Raw genomic sequence first — 26,604 nt, 5'->3', positions numbered from 1 at the left:
TTCATAATTACAATCAAAAGGAATTGTATTGAAATAATAAAAGATTGAAAACACCTTGAATGTAAAAGTCTGAAAATCCCTAAGCTTGGCCAATTTCCTCTCCCAGATATCCCATAGAGAATAAGAGCAATATAGGGCAGGCCAAGCTTATTTAAATTGCTATCATTCAATTCTCTTAGAAAAAAGGTCTTCCAATAAGACTAGGAAACCAAATAAATTAAAATAAAATAGGAAACATAATTCTAAATTAAATAGTAAAATTCGCCCAAAATCTACACAACCATCTTTTTAACACTTCTCCAGAAGGCCACGAACCCATCAGAGGTCATCTCAGGCTCCAAAAATTGCAATTAAGCCAAAAAATGTCACTTTCCACGCCAAGGGATACATGAACGTCCTCCAAGTTGAATCACTTCAAAGTTCGTCTGTTTGATCATATTTTTCTCTAGAGGAAGTCGAATGTTCTATATTAAATATAAGAGCTCATTTGGATGTGCTTTTAAAAATGACTTAAAGCGCTTTTAGTGAAAATATTTTTGGAAACAATCCTTAGTAAAAATTCTAATAAATCCTAAAAAAAAAGCACTTAAAGTGCTTTTAGAACCCAAAAACATTTTCACTAAAAACGCTTTAGTCATTTAAAAAGCACAACCAAACGAGCCTTAAAGCAAAGTATCAAAATTCTACCAAAATAATTACTAAAACATGCTAAGAATAGGGTAAAGTATATAATATGAAATTTGACTCATCAGTCATCATCATATATTATTTCTTCATGCACTTTCAAAGCAGCAAATTATACGAAATTGCGAGGATTAGCGAAGTTTTGGTTTAGAAACCCGAACGGATTAAACATGTCTTTAGCAAGTCCCAATCTGATGTTCCGCAGTTCTCACGCAAATCAGGGTACATCTAGTCAAACTCTTTCCACGCCTCTCCATCTGCAGGATGTCTCATAACATCGTCATCCACTTGTCTGTCCTTATGTCATCTTATGTCACTAGTAGTGTGCGTTGAAATATACAATCTCTGCAACCTAGGCTTTAATGGGAGATATCGCATAACTTTTTCATGGAATCTTCGTCGTTCTATTATGAGATGTCATTTTAAACCGTGACCATTTTATATAAGGCATTTATCCACGCTTTATTCTCCTTATAGAACAAAATACAATTATTTTTGCATGCGTGAATTTTTGCATAGCGCAATCCAAGACCATTCAACACTTTCTTTGCACTTTTATAATCTTTAGGCAGGCAATTATCCTTTGGAAACATCCTCTTGAAAACTCCCAAAAAGTAATTAAAGCACTGGTTTGATATACGAAACTTTATTTTGCCATGCATCAACTCAACAATAGCATTGAGCACCGAAAACCCTTTGCAACCGGTGTATAATTCTTGCCTGGTATTTTTTAATAGTTTTTCATATTTTTCAAATGCTTCACTATCCTTGGTGGGAAGGACACCAACTTCCACTTCCTGATTGGTATTTGTAAAGGCGTTTGGAAAAATATCATTTATAATGTCCATAATTTGTTTTTTTTTTATCCACATTAGATTCAATTGTCTCCACTGATCAGGTCATGTGTGAAGATGAAGCATGTTGTATTTGTTCTCCATAATGATTCCACGTAGTATAGGTCTCCATCATCATATTTCTTACTAAATGGTATTGAACAGTTTCAAAATATCCAATCATTGAGTTGTTACAGTTCTTATAAAGACACTGAATTTGAGTTGAACCACAGTTGTTTGCAATTGCAAAATCAATGAACCGGTTTATTTCATCTATGTATTCATCAGCACATCTTTTAGGATTCTTTATCCCTGTTTGTCCATGTCGCCTGCAAACATAATAAAATTACAAGGGTTACAACAACTTCAATTATTACAAGGCCCTCTCTCATTCGAGAATACACAGTTTCATGTCGTAATTTAAGGCTCCAACACATTAGAGTTCAGTAGTGGGAAACTTTTGGTAGTATATCCCTGCAGTTCTTTAAGTGCATGACGTAGATACAAAATACCTATGATGCACTCGAAGAATGCAAAGAGTTGCTACCAAATTTTCTAGGATCACTCTAATTCGTGAACCGCAAACTACGACATCTAACTGTGCAATCTCAAACTGTCCAAAATTGTGGGACAATTCAAGAATTAATTGGACTACATTCATGCTTTTGCATCCATATGCGAAATCCAACTAATTCTCAAATGAGAAGTTGAGCTTTTACGAACACTACAAAACATTTTTTGTACATCCTGTACAAAACTATTTGCATACAAATAAAGAAAATCACAAAAAATCTAAAATACAAACTAAACAAGTTAAATGAATGGAAATTAAATTATTTAAGAAAATATACCTCCAAACTCGTAAAGTTAGACAGGTGGAAGTGATTTTCCTGCTGAGATTGACAAGACGTTTAAGAGTAGTCAGGAATTATTAGGAGCGAGGCAGTTGCTGCAATTGTTTTGCAGTTTCTACCTCCTTGCATTTTGGTTTGTGGTAATAAAGTTCATCACAATTTGCACGATGAAGGTATCGTCATGCAAAACCTCTGCCTTCGACACTTTTGGCGCCAATTCCCTCGCATTTTTGCCGTGTTTATCAACCTAGTGTGCGCTACGCACAAAATTACCTTTGTGAGACGAAGCTTCATCCCGCAACATTTATTCATTTTTCTTATTAATTAATATTTATTTTTCATTCTTTAATTTATTTTTAACCACATAAATATTTAATAAAAACATTAATAAAACAACACCCAAATAATCAAGAAATTATTTAACTAAAGCATTCATACATATTTAATTAACATAAACATTTATCACAATACCATTGCATCCAACAAAAACATTAAAGACATATTTAAAAGTACCGTTCATACAAAATAAACTTAAAAGTCAAATGTCATTATTCAATTAACCATAAAATTTAAAAATTTAAAATTTAAAAAAAAATAAAAAATAAAACAACAACAACAACAACAAAAAATCTACCCCACCGTTGGTGGTTCAGGTATTCACAGCAGTTTTGCCTCACGTTAAGCATCAAACTTCCACGCCGGAAAGACAACTTGGATATGTTGTCGATGCACTTCATCATATTTGGGTCAGTTTTGTAATGTCCCAATTAAGCTGTAATGCAAAAAATAATAAATTATAAATCAATCTAATATATTATTTATGGAATATAATTATTATTTAACTAATTAACACGTATAGCTAACTCATCAATCAAGTGCGTCTTGAACTCCTCGGGCAAGTCTCTCCAAGACTTCCACTCCACATAACATTTGGTATGCACTAATGCCCCAATTTTGCACCTAAACCTGGAGGGCATCTCCGACACACCAAATCCCTTTAATTCTTTATACGTGATTCGGTATCATCTCCCACCAAAAGTGTATCAAACTCGAGGCGCAACTCTCTTCTTTTTCTTGTCTACTAACAAAATATAAATTTTAAATAGTCAAGCTAAATATATAATTTATACCACACACCAAATTTAGTACATATTACCTTTTCTAGAACCTTTGCCCTCAATTCTCTTTGACGAAAGCACTAGAGTCGGCCATCGTACTGAAATTCAAACAACAATTGGAATAATAATCCAGAAAAAAGTAAAGTGTTTACGAAATGACACACCCCGACCCAGAATGTCTACTTGAACTCTGAATCGAGCTGTGATGGCCGACACCCAGAGGGTGACGAAGCCATAAAGTGTAGTGATGTGGAAAATGTGAATAAATTTAAACCTAAAAGTGCCCAAATATAAGAGTGCGTTTGTGAGCAGGAATGAACCAATTTCACACGTGATGTCAGAGCATAAGTAAAGTACAGTAAGGTAGGATAAGAATTATACCATCAAAGGTAGCCATCTATACCGAGATTTGCCAAGAATCATTGTCGACAAGAAAGCTTAGCACTAAAACAGATATTTGCAAGGTCACAGCCACTCAAACTAAAAAAGTTGGGGTCACCGATAATAATCGCACCAACATGGGGTCTTGTCTTGCCGAAATTGGCCGAAAAACGGTTCGAAATGGCCAGATCTCTTGCAAGAAAACTGGAGAACTTCCTCCTGTGTTGCTTCCCACACTAAATTCCGAGAGGTCCTTGTCGAAAAATATGGAGGTCGAGTTCTAGGGTTCGAGTTCGTAACCTTAGTTCTAGTTTTAGGCTGGAACGTTGATAACCTTCACCGATGTGGAGAGATTTGGTGGTGACTTGAAGGTTTGGCTCGCCGGAGACGACGAGTGGTGGTGGTAGAGGTGATTGCACCCTCTCGGTGTTTGCTGAGGAAGAAGAAAGAGAGTTGAGAGTTTGAGAGTTTGAGAGTTTGAGAGATGTGAGGTGGCAAGAAATAAGAGGTCTAAGAGAATGGGGGGACATAGGATAGGTGGAGTTGGTGAAAAGAGAGATGTTCGGGAGAGAGAAAAGGAGAGGACACAGGGACAAAGAGGAAAAGATGCCCACATGGGTGGGTTCCATGGACACAGATGTCCCATAAGAAAATAATAAAATAATAAGGGTGAATGTTTGAAATAATGAATTTACTAAAATGCCATTCTACTTCGTAGTTTCGTAAAATCTTTATCGTAGCTCCAACTTCGATTCCGCTTGTGCCTATGCGTTCGTACGGCCGAGTACTTCAAGAATATGGTAAAATAGAAGCTCGTACACATCACGAAATGTTGATCAAAGAAAGTCAACAATCTCTCTTCTAAGGGCATTTTGGTCAACTCACACTTTTAGAATTTATAAAATCATAAAATTAGGGATGGGTTGTCACACGAAATGAATTGTGAGGAATAGGGAGAGCGAAATTTTAAATTTAAAGGAAACTTAGGGACCTGGCATGACGAAGCCTTCGTTGTGTAGAACCCTACAGTTATAGCATTGATTTCTCCAACTCAAAAACTAACTGTTTGGCATAAATGTTGACTCCTTGCTTGACGAAGCCTTGCCGCTCAAGATTTTTGCTGTAAATGTTTTATTGTGCATTTGTTTAGTGCCAATTAAGGGCTTACCTGTGGTTTTCTTCCAAACTTTGTATGACAGTGTCCTTTCTTCATCGTGCAATGCCCTTTTGTGCGACGAAACTTTGCATCGCACAAATTTTTTGGTACTTTAATTTTAGTGTCATGAATTTGCGCGGCGCCTTAATTTCGTCATGCGAAACACCCTTGCACGACGTCGACTCCTTCATTGCACAAATCTGTCACGCAAATAGTTTTTTCTAGTAGCTTAAAGAGAATATTAATCCACTCAACATGAGGTGCTTTATTGATATGTGCTATTTGTCCCACATTGACTATTACCTTTTCTCTTCCCCCCCTAGCCACCATATAAAGAGGGGTTTGGGGAAAGGAGAAAACACACCAAGAAAAACAATTCTCTTAACTCTAGAGAGGAGAGAAATGCTCTCCACACTCAATACTCTTTTTCTCTCATAGTTTAGCCTCTAAGGTATCACATTGGCCCTAGGATTAGGAGGCTGCTAAGAAATACAATGGTTTGAACCTTGTGCATTGGCACAAGGTACGTGGGCAATCTAACTAGACTAGATGCAACCAAATCCTCCATTGGGTGACACTCTCTTTCGTGGCTTATGCAACGGTTTGTAGGAACGAGACTGCGAATTAGAATTCGTCAATTCTGCTAGGTATATCCTATATCGAATTCTTTGTAATATTTGCCTACATTCGCAACAGTGGTATCAGAGCCATAGGGCTCGTTCCTCGCCTTGTGAAAAGCATGATATCCACCATGGTTGAATAAACCCGAAAAAATCACGTTTTGATTTGTCACGTTTTTTGAGGATTTATTTTTAGAAATACGTTCTCCTATGTGTCAGATTCATTCCCTCAAAATTTCGTGCAAACATGTGTCACGGTTTGAGAGAACTCACAAACCCTAGTTTTGTGATTTCTTGAAAATTTCTGTTTTTCAACTATTTTGGAGGTTGAATTTAGGGTACGTGTATTTGACTTTTCTGTATTGTTTTGCTTGGGCTTTGTAGATTGCCATCTATGCTTCAAAACCATATAAAATATACGTCATTTGGACGGGTATTAAAGAAGATATGGCATCGCAAACATGCCTTTGCTTGTCTGAAATCTAGGATTTCTGCAGAAAATTTGTGAGAAATAACGTGATTTTATTTCCAGATTCGTGAGCCCTTTGTCGTGTTATTAGTGTCAGTTTTTGGAATTTGTTCCAGAAACAGAAGTTGTAGCTCGTAATATGGCCTTTCCAGTGAAATAAAATACGCTTCAAAACGGATGCATATCGAGTGTGATATGGTCTTGGGAAATTGTCCTCATTAAATTAGAAATTTGGAATTTACAGATTTCTTGAAGGAAGATCATTTCCACGATTTTGGGATATTATGTAAGTTTAAATTACTCGTCTTGATTGAGTATTTTATACGAGATATTATTTCATTTTAATTGCTCGTTCTGATGTTAAAGCATTTAAATGGAAAGAAAAATATTCTTTTGTAGAATATTATTTTATTGGCATTAATTATAATTAGGTGATTTGATTTTCATATTATCATGATTATCAAATTAGAATTAGAATTATTAAGAGACTATTATCTCATTAATTAATGTGAATTAATTTTCTAAGTGGTTATTTCTTTATTAATTATTTAGAATTGATTATCTTCTTAATTAATTTGAATTGATTATCTAAGTGATTATCTTCTGTAATTAATATATAATTGTTTATTCTAAATTATTTAATTACGAATAATTGTGTATTTTATTAGGCTTCTTATGAGCATGGCATTTAGGAAAATGATCCATATTTAGGATGCTCATCCCGCATGGTCTAGTTGGGCACAAAATTAGATATTGGGCTGGGGTTTACTAAGTAGTCACCTCTTCAAGGGAAGGATCTTTAAGAAGACAACTGAGGTGTCTAAGAGGGCCGGTTTTTAAGGGCTTAGTGCTGCCACCCCTCTTAGATTTAACTTGGCCACATTTACTGAGACCCAGTTAATGAGCTCATTGTGTAAAACTCTAATTTAAATCCAACAAAGAGCCCATTATATGCATGGATGCTATATGGTTGTTTGGGCCTTTACCCTTTTTTCTTTTTTGTTTTTTTGTTTTTTTTTTTTTTTTTTTTTTTTTGCTTTGCAGTCTTTGGATGTAGTGACACATCCCGATCCAGAAAGTTCACTAAGACTCTGAATCGAGATGTGTTGGCCGACGCCCGGAAGGTGACGAAGCCAAAAAGTGTGATGATGTGGAAAATGTTAATAAATTTAATCCTAAAAGTGCCTAAGTACACGATGCACGGTGAACGGGTATAGACCCATTTCACACGTGATGTCAGAGCATAAGTAAAGTATAGTAAGGTAAGATAAGGATTATACCATCATAGGAAGCCACCAGTACCGGGATATGCCACGAATCCTCGATAATACAGAAACTTTGCTACTAGAACCTGGAAGGGCGCAAAACAGAAAATGTGATTGGGCAAAAACAAAGATTTTCAAAACCATTTCTCTTTCTAAAAATAATAACCCTTCACTGTAAAACCCATATAATTTCCCAGAAAATAATAATACATACGTATATCAAAACCATAATTGAAAAACCAAAATCCACATGTATGCCATGTCAAATATCTCAGCATAATGAATAAGTAAACCAAGTGAAGTAAATTAATGAAAGTGAAATGTCAACCGGATCCACCTATTGTGGCCTGTACGGCTGAATCTATAGCTCATCAAGTATGCATGCACACAAGTCGGAACCTCCTAATGTGGTCTGTACGACAGGATTAGGTGTAATAAGTACGCTCAAGTGCTACGATCACATGAATACTATGCGAATAATCGCGGGTCACCTACGAGTCGAAACCACCTATAATGGTCTGTACGACAGGACTGTGCACCAACCTTGAATCCAAGGTGAGCGTGCGGTGCGAGAGGTGAACATCACGTGAATGACTGTGCCCTGGCCATGAGCAAGAGCACTAACACCGAGGTGCAGGTTTATGAGCTCTAAATGCATCAAAGGTAATCATAATAATCATATAACTCACATCCACAATCTATAAACTCACTTGGAACTTACCTAAGCGTCTGCAGTGTCAACAATAACATAAGCAACTACTAAATGCATATTCTAAATATAAAACATTTGGCATGGCATTTCAAAGCATACAACCATTTAAATAAGTTTTCTGGGAAAAATACCAAGCATATATATATACTGAAACCAAAAGCCCACTCACCTGGAGTCCACGCTACAATTCCCTAGCACAACTTCGAGGCGTCACGAACAATCGGCACTAAGGACTATTTTGCAGGGAAAAGCCCCAATTTCACGAAAATCTGCCGGAAACCCTATAAAGGGTGTGTTTGATTCGACCTCCAAAACAAACTTTGACGCCCCCAATGTTGATTGGGCTTTGTTCCTGGCCTCAAGGGAAGTCTAGTGGTAGTGGTAATTCAAAGAAAACATTTCACAATTGGAGGATCAACACTAACAAATTCTCAGACCCATGGGTGGTTTTCCCCGCACAATTAAAGCAAATCTCATCGGGTTTTGGTTAGAATTAGGTGCTAGGATGTTGTGATGAGGTTGGGTGGTGATAGAAGGTTGAAGAAAGCCGGAAATTTGGACGGAAAACCGTCAAAAAACACTAAAGGAACCGGGTCATCGCGCGGGTCAAAGGGAAACCCGACCCATTCCCCTCCTTTTTCTCCTCCCTCCTTTCCCTCATTTCCCTCTTCTCTTGTTGGTCTGTTCCTTTCTCTTTCCTCTCCTCATTCCTCCACTTCTTTCCCCTATTCCTCCTTTATTTCCCATCCGCACAGCCCATCTTTCCTTGCTTCAATCCCAGCCACACACGTGGCATGACTAGATTAAACTCTATAAATCTGGAGTTTTCTAGAAAATAGAAATTTACAATTTTACCCTTGACTTTAAACGTTAATATCTCCTTCATTATAACTCCAAATTGTGTTCCGTTTGCGCCCACGTGTTCGTAGCGACGAGTACTAATAAAATACGCCAAGAAAATGAACCTTACGTGACATGACACAACAGTCAACAAAAGTCAACACTTTGCCTCGAAGGGCATTTTTGTAAACTCACTTATTAAAATTATAAAAATCATAATTTTTAGGGACGGGCTGTTACATGTAGCATGAAAAAGTAATGAATTGGGCCCTTGCCCATAAATGATTTTTCTTTAAGATTTTTGGAAAATCGAAATTGAAATGTGTTTGGAAAAATGTTTGGACAAATTTTTCCAAATAAATATTTGTTTCCATGATAATTAAAAATGTGAACTCAACCTATGATATTGGGTGGTAATTATGAGTGACTCAGTGGATTTTTCGATCTTGATGAGGTTCATATTTTTTAATTAAGACTTGTGAAATAAATAATAAAAATGTGTTATTGATATATATATATATATATATATATATATATATATATATATATATATAACTCAATTACCACTCACTTCTCACTCACTGACGATTAAGTTTTATTCGTAACCAACTATCTTCTCTAAGCATGAATCTGGACATGAAAACATCTTAGTTCCGCCTATAATCACTACATTTTGTTCATCCTTCAATTTTCACTTACAGTTTATTTTATTTGTTAACCCTCTAAGTAGGATTATTTACTCTTAACTCAAACAATAAGGCGTGTTCCAAACAATAAGTCCATAGGGTTGGCGTTAGCATCCGCATGATTGAAGAGATAGTTTAGCAAATATGTGAGGAAGGTAAAGCCAGTAAGATTTCTGTATTTTGAAAACCTGCATTTTGAGCATTATGAGTAGATTATTTAGATATAATTCACTGGCCAACACTAACTCCAGATCCAGTTTAAGTAGAATTCCAAACATAGTATGACACACCCCGTCCCGAAGGAGGGCATGCTGGCCGTCACGTGAGAGTGACGTAACCATTTACACAGTTCGGAAGCTTTAAAAATACAATTACTAAGATGAAACACCCGAGGGTGAGTCCTACTTTTGTGAATTCTATCAGAACACCGTTGGATTCCTCGTGGCCACCAAAGCTCTGCTATCTAGAACCTGGAGGGGCGCAAAACAAAATTGAGTGGGTCAGTAAAACCAAAGATTTTCCAAAACATTTCAATTAAAACATTTCTAACCCCTCACCGTAAAACCTGTATACTTTTCTAGAAAAATAGTATATAAACATATATATACGTATATCATCGAAACTCAGCTCACCATCTATCAACATAACATCTCAGAAAGAATATGTCATGCCATGCCAAAATATAATATGAATGCATCGATATAAATCAGGTGAAATAATAAATCAACCGGAGACCCTATAGTGGTCCTGTACGGTAGATTCTATAGCTCAATATCCCATCCAGCCGGAGTCACCAACTGTGACCTGTACGACCCTACCGGAGTCACCAACTGTGACCTGTACGGCACTACACTGCACATAAGTCGGAACTACCTATAGTAGTCTGTACGACTAAGATGGTGAAATAATACGCTCTAGTGCTTCTCATCAATCATCGGCGCGCATAATCTAAGGTCACCCACCAGTCGGAACCCCTCTAATGGTCTGTACGACTGGCATGTCGGAACCACCTCTAGTAGTCTGTACGACATCCACCTACTTGGATCCAAGGTGAGCGTGCGGTGTGGTGAATAATATAAGCACCAACACCTGGGGTGCAGGTTATGAGCTTTCAATGCAATTCACATAAATAAATCGTCTAAATAATGTAAATACTCACCTGTGCGTCCACCGCGTCAATTCACATATATATGCATCAATTATCAATTCAAATATCTCAACAATTGCATGCATGGCAATTTAAATCATATTTTCATATAAACACATTTTCTGGGAAAACAGTAGTATATAGATAATACGAAAACAAAACTGCCCACTCACCTGGAGTTCACCCTACAACTCCCTAGCACAATACGTTAAGGCGTCATGACGATCGGCGCCTAAAACAATAATCAAATCCAACCTTAGAAATCATATCGATAGAATATATAACTTATATAAAATACGTCACTACGTTGTTCAATCCGGAAGATCTGCAACTTAGATTTCCAATCCATAACTTCCAGAGGTCAAAATATATCTGTAGAACAACATCCTAAAATTTCATTACCATCCAACGGTCGGATCTCCGTCAATTTCCAAAACCAAGTGACCATTAACATTCTATTTTATGAACTTACAACTCCAATTCCGGAAGATCCGTAAATCGGATTCCCAATCCGTAAGTTCCTATAATCCTCAAATATTACGTATTACAACGTATCAAAGTTTGGTGACGATCCAACGGTCGGATCGTCAATTCACATTTTCATCTAATCACGAATCGTAACGAACTTAGGTTCAATTATTCAATTTACGTCCATCAATTATCAAAACTGAACCTAGAATCTTAAACACATTCTAAGAATGACATTGGCGGGCCATTGGCCACGCGCCGCTGCACGGGCCGCCGCGGGTGGCGGTTGGCCGCCCCGGTTCGCCGGAAAATCCAACTATTTCCAAAAATTCTCAAAAAAATACAGAATTGAAGATCTCAATGAGTAGAGCAAACTTTATACATGTGGCCAAGGCCAATTTGGCCTGGAAGAGCTCCAATTTCACCAAAACCGTGAAGAACCCTAGAATTTGGGTGTGATTCGATTCGGCCTTCAAACTTGCTCCGACGCCTCCACCACTGCCTGGGCTTTGTTCCTGGGTTCTAGGGGAGTCTAGTGGTGGTAGCAATTTGTTGGATTACCTTCACGATCGTCGGATTTTGCCATGGCATCCTCGGAACCCATATTTTCGTTCTACTCGAATTCAAGTTCAAATCCCATAAAATTTGATTGAAAATGGAAGAGGAAAGGACTAGGGAATGATTGGGGATGGTTTCTTAGTCCGATTTCGTGAGAAATCCGGTGGAAAACCACCGGAAAATGTGAAGGGATGGAAATGGGTGCACACGGGTTGCGGGTTGGGGAACCCGTTTCCCCCTTTCCCCCGCACGCCACACTCTCTCCTTTCCCTCCTTGCTCCTGCTTCTGATTAGGCAGTCTCTCCCTTCCTCTCCTCTGATTGGGCAACAGACTTCCTCCTTCCCTCTTCTTCTTCTTCTTCTCTTTTCTTCCCCATTTCCCGTTACATACACACACACCACAAAACCCTAATTCACTTAAATTTATTTATTTTTGTTTTTCCTTACATCCAAGCCATCCATTTAATCTTCATTAAATCTGGGCCATCCAAATTTTAATAATAAAATTTATAAAATGCCCAAACTTCAAACTTTAAAATCTTTTTCGTTATAACTTCAAATAACGAACCATCTGTGCCCACGCATCCGTAGCGACAAGTACTACGAGGATATGACAAGAAAACAAATCTTAGATGGTACGACACAACGATTAACCTCAAATAATGCATGTGCCTCAAAGGGCATTTTTGTAAAATCCTTTATTAAAATTTTAAAAATTCTAAAAATTAGGGACGGGCTGTCACAATCTACCCACCTTAAAAAAATTTCGTCCTCGAAATTTACACAATCTTTACAATCCATCGATATCCATAAAACAACCTGGAACACATCCCTCTCATTCGATCTTTTGTCCCAAGTAGTTTCTTCTGCTGAATGATTCCTCCATAAACTTTTACCAAGTACACTGTCTTATTTCTCAGGACTTCCTCTTTCTATTCCAAAATAATCTTGGGTTCCTCATTATAAGCCAAATTCGGATTAATCTCCAAGGCTGAACCGGAATCATATGCGACGAATCTGCTACTTTGTAACGAAGCATCAAAACATGAACTATACTATACACCTTATCCAATCCCGATGGTACTCAAACTTGAAAGTATTTCACCGATTCCTTCAATAGTCAAAGACGGCCTGATGTACTTAGGATTTAACTTGTCTTCCATTTCGACCCGAACCGCACATTTCCAAGGTGATAATTTCAAAACATCCAATCTCCTGCATTACACGTCCGGTCAGTGGCATATTTGTCTGCTAAGCTCTTCAGCCGATCCTGGCTCACTTCCAGGTTAGACTTAATTACTTGAATATTCCGAGTAATCTCTTCCACTAACTCAAGGCCTTGAATACCATCCGTCCACAATTCTAACAATTTCGAAACATAAGACACAGCTTTTCACGGCCTTATGGCGTTGCTCTAGGGAACAAACTAAAAGGACTAACATACCCAAGAAGTTCAACAGATACGTAAGCCCAAATTTCTTTTCCATAAGACAGATAAATAATTGTTGCACTTCTGGAAAGGTTACTGCTCTTTCATTGAAGAATACTGCGCTGATTTAGTAAGCCAATCAATTATCGCCTCAATTTCATCATAACCATCTCGTGAACGAGGAAACTTGTACACAAAATCCATAGATATTTTCCCATTTCCACTGCGGAACGGAAAGTGGCTGCATCAATCCAAAAGGACTTCTTTCTTTCTGCTTTGACTTGCTGACGACTGATACACCTATTCACAATTTCAACAATTTCCCCTTTTTTATATCTGGCCAATAAAAATGGTCGAATGGTATGATATATTTTAATACCTTCAGGATGCCTTGTATAAGTTGAATAGTACACGAATTCCAAAATTGCTTCCTTTAATTCCATAACATTAGGTATAAACACCTTGTTCTCTTGTATCAGCTTGCCATCTGATTCTCTAACTCTGAGGTCCTTCTTTTTCCCGTTATTCCTTGCTTTATATAAATTCTTGAATTTCTTCATCAAACGCTTGAGTCTCGAGTACGACCTACCAAATAGGTCTAACTTGAAAATTAGCAAGTACGTTTTCTTTTCGATCTTCCATTCCCAACATTACTCCAGTAGATCTCAAATCCACAAGAAGATGAACATGGCAATCGTACCAAGCATTAATTCTCACTGGGGTCTTCCTACTAAAAGCATTGGCCACAACATTTGCACGATCATCCTAGTCGTGCAATTATAATCACTAAGCAACTCAATCCACCTTCATTAACTATGATTAAGATACCTCTGAATAAACAAATATTGGATACTCTTTTGATTCACAAAAATCTTGCACTTTTCTTCCCATAAAGACAATGTCTCCAAATCTTCAAAGCAAAGATGATAACTGCTAATTCCAAATCATAATTAGGGTAATTCATTTCATGAAGTTTCAATTGCCGTGAAACATAGGTAATCACCTTACCATGTTGCATCAACGCGCATTCAAGAACATCCAACGTAGCATCACTATAAACCTCATAATTACCGTTATAATCTGGAAGCGTTAAAACAGGCGTGTGAGTGAGATAATACTTCAGCTGCTGAAACCTTGCTCAAACTTAACCTCTTTTCTCATCAATCTCGCCAAAGGCAACGCAATGATTGAAAAATCCTTTACAAACGTCTATAGTAGCCTGCTAGACCAAGAAAACTCAGTACCTCAGTGACGGTTCGAGGTTGTTCCCAATTCTCCCCAGTTGTCACTCATTGAGGATCTACTTGAATACCTTGTGCAGATATCACAAGTCCCAAAAATATCACTTGATTCGTCCAAAATTGACATTTGTCAAACTTTGCATACTACCAATGTTCCTTCAAATATTGCAACACCAACTCAAGCTGACTAGCATGCTTTACTTTTTCTTAAGAGTATACCAGACCTCAACTCTTTCTTGAAAACTCATAGGCACCTCTAAGCTGATCAAACAATCATCAATGCACGGCAATGGATAACGGTTCTTATTCGTTACCCGATTCAATTACCTAATATCCATACATATTCTTAAGGTCCCGTCTTTCTTCCTTATAAACAAAGCTAGGGCTTTTCAAAGTAACGTACTAGGTTGACTGAAACCTTTATCAACCAATTCCTGTGGCTGAATTTTCAATTCCTTTAACTCTGTAAGAACCAATCTATAGCATAAAGTCTGTACTTGGAGACAATTCAATAGTGAACACCACATCTCTGCCTGGTGGCAATCCATGTAAATCATTCCGGAAACACATTAGGAAAATGTCTACCACTCGTACGTCATCCACAATACTAGGAGTACGATCCTGCGACACCACATAAGTTAGGTATCATTGGCAACCTTTTGGATAATAATCTCTTTGCTCTCACAACAAAAATAACGGCATGCCTCACTCCACTTTGCTCAATCACAAAAGTAACCTTTGATAATCCAAGACAATAGAAAGTAACTGATTTCCCGTAGCAATCCATATTGGCATGATTAATGTAACCAATCTGTGCCTAAAATCACATCGAAATCCACAATGTCTAACGGGATGCGATTCGCTGGCATAACTACTTCTTCCACCATCATTGGACACCCTGAATAATCATAACCGATATAGAATGACTTACCTGTTTACCTGCTTAACGAATCCAACAAGTAAGTTATGGATATTACGGTCTGCAGCCCGCAATAACGATAACTCACTATCGTCTCGATAAGTAAGCAACAATTCTTAAGGGTGTAATATTATCATTTTACTCCTGACAGGGAAAATACATATATACGCCTTGATCATGCTCATTCGCTACTTCCTTTGGCAACATCGTCACTAATAAGAATTATATCAGCCGGAGTCAGCTAGAATGACCTGTACGGCTGAGTCTGCAGCTCGACCATCCATATTAGCACATAAGTCGGAGTCACATATAGTGACCTGTACGACTTACTCATCAATTTTCCAAGTGATATGTCAAGGAAAACTGTTGGGTAACAACTGATCCCAGGGACGATTCATACCTCTATGTCTCATCTAACCACATGAACACATTCACAACTTCCCACACTCTCCAGAGTGCCTCATATTGTACCTACGGTACAAAGATACATTTCCTCTACCAGTCTCCTTGCCGCAGAAATCTGGGATCACTAGTAAATCTATCACTTCGCCTCTGACCAGTGGCACAAAAACCTCAGCTGGGAAAATTAGCTTTAGTTTCACTTCTTTTGAAGCTCTAAGTCTTCCGAGGTCTTTGATATGACGGATCTTTAACTTTATCGTCTTTATTCTGATTCTCATTCTTTTCTTATTCCTCTTTACTCACGCTGATCATGTTCTCAAAGTCCTCAATGCTCAACATCTCGTAAACTCCTGGTAAAAAGTACAATGGATAGTGGTCGCCAAAGAACGCCACTTCTTCTTATCATCCAACCAAAAATGACATAACACCTCAATCGGATTAGCAACTACATCCGAATGGAAACAAGGCAAGTCTGTAAACTCTTTATATTAATATGCCGGAGGAATGAACTTTTCCTTAAACCATTCTTTAAACGACTTCCAAACAACTGTCCTTCCGATAATATCGGATAACATTCCTATCTCCATCAGAATGCAGATTCAACACTCAGAAATTAGGTAGTCAACTCGACCCACCTGTCGGGATGAAGATTCCCTTGACTTTGCATAATCCGAAACGCCTTTTCCCAAATGATTAAGCCATCAATCTGATCCCTTAGGTTCTTCATTTCCCTAAAGTGATTCAAATTTAACTTATAACCAGTCTCAAAGGTTCCTTTAGATAATAGACTGAATCACAATGGCAATAGTTTCCCCCCAAACTACTATATCAAGGAATTTAGGCTCATCCGAACTATGTGGCTCGCTACAAGGCGGTATAGTTCTGACAGAAGACACTAGGAAATTCTCAAGATGTCCAGAATTGCAACCTAGGCTCTGATACCAACTGACACACCCCGTCCCGAAAGAGGGCATGCTGGCCGTCATGTGAGAGTGACGTAACCATTTACACAGTTCGGAAGCTTTAAAAATACAATTACTAAGATGAAACACCCGAGGGTGAGTCCTACTTTTGTGAATTCTATCAGAACACCGTTGGATTCCTCGTGGCCACCAAAGCTCTGTTATCTAGAACCTGGAGGGGCGCAAAACAAAATTGATTGGGTCAGTAAAACCAAAGATTTTCCAAAACATTTCAATTAAAACATTTCTAACCCCTCACCGTAAAACCTGTTTACTTTCCTAGAAAAATAGTATATAAACATATATATACGTATATCATCGAAACTCAGCTCACCATCTATCAACATAACATCTCAGAAAGAATATGTCATGCCATGCCAAAATATAATATGAATGCATCGATATAAATCAGGTGAAATAATAAATCAACCGGAGACCCTATAGTGGTCCTGTACGGTTGATTCTATAGCTCAATATCCCATCCAGCCGGAGTCACCAACTGTGACCTGTACGGCACTACACTGCACATAAGTCGGAACTACCTATAGTAGTCTGTACGACTAATATGGTGAAATAATACGCTCTAGTGCTTCTCATCAATCATCGGCGCGCATAATCTAAGGTCACCCACCAGTCGGAACCCCTCTAATGGTCTGTACGACTGGCATGTCGGAACCACCTATAGTGGTCTGTACGACATCCACCTACTTGGATCCAAGGTGAGTGTGCGGTGTGGTGAATAATATAAGCACTAACACCTAGGGTGCAGGTTATGAGCTTTCAATGCAATTCACATAAATAAATCGTCTGAATAATGTAAAGACTCACCTGTGCGTCCACCGCGTCAATTCACATATATATGCATCAATTATCAATTCAAATATCTCAACAATTGCATGCATGGCAATTTAAATCATATTTTCATATAAACACATTTTCTGGGAAAACAGTAGTATATAGATAATACGAAAACAAAACTGCCCACTCACCTGGAGTTCACCCTACAACTCCCTAGCACAATACGTCAAGGCGTCATGACGATCGGCGCCTAAAACAATAATCAAATCCAACCTTAGAAATCATATCGATAGAATATATAACTTATATAAAATACGTCACTACGTTGTTCAATCCGGAAGATCTGCAACTTAGATTTCCAATCCATAACTTCTAGAGGTCCACAATATATCTCTAGAACAACATCCTAAAATTTCATTACCATCCAACGGTCGGATCTCCATCAATTTCCAAAACCAAGTGACCATTAACATTCTATTTTATGAACTTACAACTCCAATTCTGGAAGATCCGTAAATCGGATTCCCAATCCGTAAGTTCCTATAATCCTCAAATATTACGTATTACAACGTATCAAAGTTTGGTGACGATCCAACGGTCGAATCGTCAATTCACATTTTCATCTAATCACGAATCGTAACGAACTTAGGTTCAATTATTCAATTTACGTCCATCAATTATCAAAACTGAACCTAGAACCTTAAACACATTCTAAGAATGACATTGGCGGGCCATTGGCCACGCGCCGCTGCACGGGCCGCCGCGGGTGGCGGTTGGCCGCCCGGTTCGCCGGAAAATCCAACTATTTCCAAAAATTCTCAAAAAATACAGAATTGAAGATCTCAATGAGTAGAGCAAACTTTATACCTGTGGACAAGGCCAATTTTGCCTGGAAGAGCTCCAATTTCACCAAAACCGTGAAGAACCCTAGAATTTGGGTGTGATTCGATTCGGCCTTCAAACTTGCTCCGACGCCTCCACCACTGCCTGGGCTTTATTCCTGGGTTCTAGGGGAGTCTAGTGGTGGTAGCAATTTGTTGGATTACCTTCACGATCGTCGGATTTTGCCATGGCATCCTCGGAACCCATATTTTCGTTCTACTCGAATTCAAGTTCAAATCCCATAAAATTTGATTGAAAATGGAAGAGGAAAGGACTAGGGAATGATTGGGGATGGTTTCTTAGTCCGATTTCGTGAGAAATCCGGTGGAAAACCACCGGAAAATGTGAAGGGATGGAAATGGGTGCACACGGGTCGCGGGTTGGGGAACCCGTTTCCCCCTTTCCCCCGCACGCCACACTCTCTCCTTTCCCTCCTTGCTCCTGCTTCTGATTGGGCAGTCTCTCCCTTCCTCTCCTCTGATTGGGCAACAGAATTCCTCCTTCCCTCTTCTTCTTCTTCTTCTCTTTTCTTCCCCATTTCCCGTTACATACACACACACCACAAAACCCTAATTCACTTAAATTTATTTATTTTGTTTTTCCTTACATCCAAGCCATCCATTTAATCTTCATTAAATCTGGGCCATCCAAATTTTAATAATAAAATTTATAAAATGGCCAAACTTCAAACTTTAAAATCTTTTTCGTTATAACTTCAAATAACGAACCGTCTGCGCCCACGCATCCGTAGCGACGAGTACTACGAGGATATGACAAGAAAACAAATCTTAGATGGTACGACACAACGATTAACCTCGAATAATGCATGTGCCTCAAAGGGCATTTTTGTAAAATCCTTTATTAAAATTTTAAAAATTCTTAAAATTAGGGACGGGCTGTCGCATAGTAAATGAAGAACAAAAATTAGAATTTCAAATAGATGACAGTGTCAAGTTTGGAGATTGGAATATCCCCAAGGTTTGTAGTAAAAACATTTACAAAAATAAATGGTTAGTAGCCTCTTTTAGGAGTGAACATCACATCAAAACAGTTGAAAAAGCTTATTTTCTTAGTAAAGAACATAAAACTTGTCAGTTATTCACACCAGAACAAATTAAAACTCATAGAAAAGATGGTTACAATTACATTCACATAGGTCTAGTCCAAATAGCAGTCAAGCCCTTAACAAAAAGAGGCATCAATATCTCTATTTTGTTATGCCTCCGAGATGCAAGATTCACTAACTTCTGTGATAGCATTCTTGGGATGATTGAGTGAAGTCTTTACAACAGACCAATTCATTTTGATTGTTTCCTAGATCTCACGATAAGTCTTTCAGATCCCCACATGCTAAAAGCACTCACATTAAATAACAACACTTCAAGGTACCAAATTCTTGAAGGAGTCCAACCATTAGCCTTATCTTTAGAGTTTACTACAAAGTTACATAACAACCATGAATTTCCAAGCCTTAGTTAAAAGTCCTAGAGACCACACATTCTTGATACAAATCAATCAAGAAAATGACAACATCAAAATACCCAGAACTATCAAATGGTCAGATATCAATCTACCTTCAGATTGCTGCTTGATCAATGAAAGCAAATCAGTAAGCATACAAAATAGCTTAGTCAACCTAGACAACATAGAACAATATTTTGATGGAATAGTTAAAATCAACTTCAACCCTCCAGCCAGAAAATCTAGTGTTCACTTACCTGAGTTAGCCCAGTCACACAAATCTTTAGAGCCAGATAGAAACTCTTTTTCTGGATCTACATCAGCCGATATGGTGGGTCAAGATCAAGATCTAATCAATTCTTTGGTCAATAAGAAATTAAAATCAGTAGAAACTAGCTCAGTAGTTACTCAACAAGAATTAATTAATGACTTGATCAACATAAAGTTAAAATCAATAGAAACCTCTCAGGTTACTCATCCAAGATACCAACCTAACACCCAAAATCAAGGAGAACAAACCTCTCTAACAGAATCTGATTTCAAAGCAAATCAAGTTAACCACCAACTGCTAGTCATAAACAAACCATTCAAAATTCGATGGAAAAAACTCAACGCTGACATCAAAGCAATGGAAAACATTCCTAGAAGAAACACCTTTAAGGAAAAATATACAAAAGAACAAAAATTGGACATTTACAATAAATGGACCAATTTCATGAAAAAAAACACAGATTTGAAGTATTTTTCTTCGATTTCGTTAAAAAATATTACTTGTCTGAAAAGAAATTAGAAGTTATCACCAAAGAAAATTGGGTTAAAGTAGTCACCCTCCACAAGAAACAATTTTAATTACAATTGCAAACACACAGATACCAACCACCCTTTTCAAACTTCCCAAAGAAGACAGGAGTCAAGCCAGTCATTGAACAAAATAATTTCACAAACCAGAGTCTACACACCATAGGAAAACAGCTAGATAAAATAGAAACCAAAATAGATAGACTTTCACATTCCAAACCAACAATTAAGGAAAAACCCTTAGTCAACTTCCCAGAAGCCGCATCTAGCAAAACAGCTTTGAAAACAATCTCCACAAGTCAAAAAATAGATCAAATGTTACAAGAGTTAAAACAAGAAAAAACTGTCAATGTTTTACAACACCCAGATGAATCTCAACCAAACTTAACTTTTGCAATATGGAATTTAGAAGGCGAGAGTGAAACAAATTCCCTCAGAAAAGTAGAAGAAGCTTTTCAAAATCTTGAACTAAAATGAATCACAAACAAAAGAGTCAATCTGACAACTCTTACAAAAAATTGGTATCCAAGGCCAACATCTCCGGATATTCAATTTGAGGAAAGAAACATCCAAAACCAATTCTCGGTCTCGGCTGATAAACTCTATGAATGGAACATAGATAGATTATCAGAACAAGAACTTTTGAACAAATTACAACCCATCTTCATAGTTGCTAATAGTTATATTACCAATCATAACCTTAGTCCAACCCAAGTTGTCGACATTTTGGTCACTGGATTTACAGGAACCTCCATTCCTGGTGGGAAAAACATCTTACTGAACAATTCAGAAATGCAATAAAAAATACAGTCAAAAGAGATGAAGACGGAACACCTATTTTCGATGAATGTATCAGAAGAGGAGTCCCAGATGTGGTCAACACATTACTTTTCACTATCATAGAACATTTCATAGGGACACCTAGTAATGTCACATCTAGGATTCATGACCAACTCAGTAACTTAAGATGTCTAACCCTAAGCGATTTTAGGTGGTACAAAGATGTTTTCATGTCTAGAGTCATGCTTAAAGAAGATAGTAATCAACCATTTTGGAAAGAAAAATTCATTAATGGATTACCAAATATATTTGCCCATAAAATCAGAAATGTTTTAGTTAATGAAGAAGGTGTCATACCATATCATACCCTTAGTTATGGAAATATTATTAATATTATTTAGAAAAAGGGATAGAAAATGTCTATTGATATGAAAATTACAAAACAAGTTAACAAAGACAAGTCAATAGCCAAATACAAATTAGGAACATTTTATGAACAATACGGATTACCTCCTATTGCTGCATCCAACAAAAAGAAAAAAATCAGAAGCCTACAATAGATACCCAAGTAAGCACTCTAGTAAGAGACACCCTAAACATAACAAATTCAAAAATAAGAATTTTGAAACAAATAAATTTTACGAGAAACCCAAGTTCAACAAGTGGAAGAGGAAACCCTCAGGAAAACTTTACTCCAAAAATCAAGAACAAAAAAGGAATTGCTACAAATGTGGCAAATTTAGTCATTATGCAAACAAATGCAGAGTCAAGAAAACAATCAATCCTTTGAAAATCTCTGAGAAGGAGAAGACCCAGCTAATCCAAGTCTTAGAATTAAGAGAAACAGACCATAGTCAATTTGAAGACAATTTAGATTTTAATTCATCATCTTCCAGTAATAACTCAAGTAGTCTTTCATCCCCCGACATTAAGATAGGATGCACAAATGCTTGTTGTAAAAAGATTTCAATCCTCAATAAACAAGAAGAACAAGAATATCTTCTTATCAAGTTAATCAGCAAAGTTATTGACCCTGAATTAAAGTCATTTTATTTAAAGAAACTTAAGAAGTTAGTCTCTCCTGAAGAAGCCAGTGCTAGTCATTATGTTGTTATTCCTTAGTTGTTTTATGCGACTGAGTTAGCTTGTTCTCATGCATTTATATTGTTATTCCTTAGTTGTTTTAGTGTTTAAAGTCATTTTTGTGCAATTTCAGGTTCTAAGGACAAAGTATGCAAAAATGTGCATTTTGGAGCCTTTTGGAGCAATTTTGGGCTTGGAATAAATATCGCATGCTTGGAACTAAAGGAATGGACGAAATTGAACACCTAAAGATGAGGATTCCTACTTGAAGTAGGAAAGTTAAGCCAAGGTTTCCTATTTTGGTTTGATCTTTCCTAAATCCTAAATGTCCCTAAGTTCCAGCAACATTGAAGGTTTCACATGCATTTTAGGACACAAATTAAGGGTTCCTTATACCATAACAAACCTTTGCCGTGCACTCCATCCATGTTTAATTCTTGCATCAATCATCAATTCACTTTCACCTTTGAATCATTTCAACACCACTCCATTTTACCCATGCTTTGCATCATTACTTCACTTTCACCTTTGAATCATTTCAACACCACTCCATTTTACCCATGCTTTGCCTTGCACTTCCTCTATAAAAGGAAGTGTGTGTAACATAAATTGAGTTCATACTTGGTTAGATCATTCACTCCCATTTCAACACAATCTTCATCCAAACACATCCATTCATCTTCACATCCATTCCTCCATACAAACAAACCTTCAAACACTCACCAACACCTTGTGCCGTAACAAAGGAAGGGAAGAAGTGCTTGGACGTGCTTGCTGTCCAACTTGGATCGTTGGAGCGTTTAGGTGTTTTCTTTCTTTTATTTCTAATGTTTAAATTCATTTCCTTTGGTTTTGTTGTAAATATGAGTGGCTAAAACCCTCTTGGCTAGGGGTGATTTCAAAGCCATGATTATGTGTGCAATATAATTTGATAAATTCCAGTTATGAACTCTTGAATCATGAATGCAATTGGCTTAACTATTTGATTGATAATTTATTTGTATTTGTTAATTAAGGGTCGACACTTAATTGGCATGCATAAATCCGTTGCTAGAATATAAGGAAGTTTCACATAATCGTTACAAACTTATATTCACATATAGTGAAGGTCGCTTATAAACGATCGCGTTAAGTTCAATTCCTAGCATGAGTGACATGATGTCATAGTTGCAAGTGCTTTGTCAATGCTTATGATTTTCATTAAACGTAATGATCTTTGATTGTATCTCAATTATGATGTCATGTAGGGAACTTTAGAAGAATGTTTTGGGTTGTCGAATGATGTCATCCAATCCAATAAAACAAGGAAAATCTGAGAGTTAACTAGTGATGTCACGGTTAATTTGGAGCATTGTCGTTCATAATTCAACGAAGTAGTAACTGGAAATCGAGTTATTTGCATACATGTCATGTGTGGAGAAAAAGCCTCTAGCTATCCCATCCATCATCTTATTTCTCACATTCATTTTACAATCTGTCTAGTTTTTCATACTTGTTTGCTTGTTTCAACTTCATCCACATCAAAACCCCCCTTTTAGTTTCTTGTTTCAAAGTGTTTCAAATATGTTTTAGTTTGTGTTTTTAAGTGTTTTGATTCAAGTAAAAGTCAATTTTCGTCCAAAGTCATTTATAGTGTCTAGTTTAAGTTTATTTGGTTGTTTTAAGCTGTTTTGAGTAATTTAAGTTTGCTTTGAGTCTTGTGAGCCTTGTTAAGTGTTTTTAAGTTTTGTTTTATGTTTTTGAGTCAATTTAGAGCTTATTAGCAAGCCCTCCTAATCCCCGGTCCAAAACGATCCCTACTTATACTTGTACTACAATTGTCAAAAGAGGGATAAATTTGTGTGCTAAGATAATTTTCGCATCAATTAGAAATTTCAAGATGATTTATTAAATCATCAGAGTCGATTGCAAATCTGCAAAACATGTTTTACAAAAAGATGTTCAAAGCATTGCATCAAAACAGATTTTTGCACAATGGCAAGTTATATTAAGTATTTTTTATTTTGAAATCGAATATATTAAAGGTAGTCAAAATTGCATCCCTGATTTCCTAACCTGAGAATTTTTGCAGGAAAAGAATGACAGCAAGAAGACCTAATCAGATGAGGCTTCCAACCACTTTACCACCACCACCAATAAACACAAGAATTAAGCCCAGATTCTTCATCGGCCTTAGCCCTTACCAACAGTTTCACTCCTTTAGGTTCCACAATAGGAAACCTTAGGCCAAATTACCAGTTACCAACATCCCAATTACCAAACGGCATTAGTCAGTCAATATGATCCTTATTCAACCCCTACATACCAATCGTCATCATCTCAATCCCAATGAATATCTTTTTAGCATCCCTTTCAATCTCAATCGGGAACAAGCACAAGAAAAATTAGACAAAGCCATCTTTCCACCTAATTTCCAACAAATAAGAAATTTACTGATAAAAAGGATATTGGTGCACGCAGGCATCCTTGACATTTGAGAATTTAAATTGTTTACAATTTGGTTTTCTTTGAATACAGTGTGAACCCAAAGAAATTTTGATTGAGAAAAGATGTAGAAATTAACTTGATGTCTCCTTCATCTGAGTCCTCTTCATATAGACTTGGAAAAGAGATTTGAATGATTGATTGCTTTACTGTTGAAGTATGGGATGAATGATGACTTGTTTTTACTGTTGATGAATAGTGAACTTGTTGGAATAATTGCTTCTTTTACTGTGGAATGTGCAGATGACTTCGAATGTGCAGATGACTTAATGATTCTATGCTTTGTCGGAATTATTAATGCAAACATTGTCTAAACGCTTCACATGGTGACTTGGAAATAAGGCTAAATTTTCACATGGCAATTGTCATAGTATTCACATGATGACTTAATATGATGACTGAATTTTCACATGGTAATTAACTGTGTTCACATGGCCTTATGCAAAAGGGTCTTGCGAATCCTGGTAGTCGACCCACTTGGCTGACTATGTTTTTTGACTTGTCGGATTGGCTAGTTGTTGTGAGGACACATCTGAAGATTTGGAGTCTGAACCTTCTTCTTCTTCAGTGTGGAGCATTGCTGCTTCTACAAGTAATTATTGTGCTAAATCTTGAAGCTAAGTGGCTTTATTTTTCTTTGAGCTTGATGATTTGGGCAACTTGAATGTTCCTTTAAGGGATGAGGATGGACTAAAGTCCAATAATGATTAAGCTGGAAGAACTGAGATTACTGGCTGCGCTGGGGTGACTGAATGAAGAGTAATGGGAAATTCAGAGAGAACCAGACTGATGACCCTCTGATGGTTGAATTTATCGTCAGTAAATTAATTGTAAGTCCCAATGTAAGTTTCGCAATAAAACTTATTTTCAAAATTATATCTGCATCATTATTTTGAAATCATTATTTTCATAACAATTGATTTTGAGTGGCATAAAATTCTTACTCACGGTCAATTTATCGAATATCTCAAATTTAAGGTAAACACAGATGACTCATTCATTTGGTTTTTCTTATTCATTTATAATAGTTGGTTTCATGGTTTATTCAATCATGGCTATCCACCACATCAAATCTCTAGTTCATCCAATTCACATGATTCAATGTATTTGCACTAGTGGATTGGACTCAATGGAGAGTCCTCGAATTTTTTTAACCTATATGTGGGTTTTCCCGGTCAAAACTCCTTGTGTTGCTTATGTTTTTCTCTTGTTAATTTACGTATGTTCATTTGCTTGTGATATATAGTCTCTAGGGTATGCAAATAGATATGTGCCTACAACTAAGCTTATCAAAGTTAAATATGTGTTGAACTGAACCTTAGTTAACTAGGACCTCGTTAGTAAACCAAGTATAATTGTTTATTCTTGCTTTTGGTAAATTAACAAATCTGATCTTAGTTGGTTGGTGACGCTGACTAGTTAGCCAAGAATATATTGAATTTTAAACACAAGATATTCCGCTTGGTATCAATTTCAACAAGGTAGTTGGAAGATGGACTTCATAGTAAAAAAAAAAAATATTAGGATTTAAACTCCTGTGATGAAGTCCCTTAGGAATTAGGCCCAAAATTGAG

General features: G+C 37.0%; 1 long non-coding RNA gene across 5 annotated transcripts; it reads right to left on the bottom strand.

The window, feature by feature from the left end:
- Positions 1–1,549: 1,549 nt before the first annotated feature.
- Positions 1,550–4,446, bottom strand: LOC126624631 (uncharacterized). 5 transcript variants are annotated; one of them, XR_007624172.1, is made up of 5 exons: positions 3,871–4,434; positions 3,528–3,587; positions 3,011–3,452; positions 2,369–2,628; positions 1,550–1,846 (listed from the first exon to the last, which is right to left on the bottom strand). It is a non-coding gene; the product is annotated as an uncharacterized LOC126624631 (long non-coding RNA). The 5 variants fall into 5 exon arrangements; XR_007624173.1 differs by having other exon boundaries at positions 3,011–3,449; XR_007624170.1 differs by having other exon boundaries at positions 3,011–3,587; positions 3,871–4,435.
- Positions 4,447–26,604: the final 22,158 nt, after the last annotated feature.

This window comes from Malus sylvestris, chromosome 5 (genome assembly GCF_916048215.2).
Source record: "Malus sylvestris chromosome 5, drMalSylv7.2, whole genome shotgun sequence".
Classification (NCBI taxonomy): domain Eukaryota; kingdom Viridiplantae; phylum Streptophyta; class Magnoliopsida; order Rosales; family Rosaceae; genus Malus; species Malus sylvestris.
The sequence above is the reverse complement of the archived record's forward strand: the minus strand, read 5'-3'. Positions and strand labels throughout refer to the sequence as shown.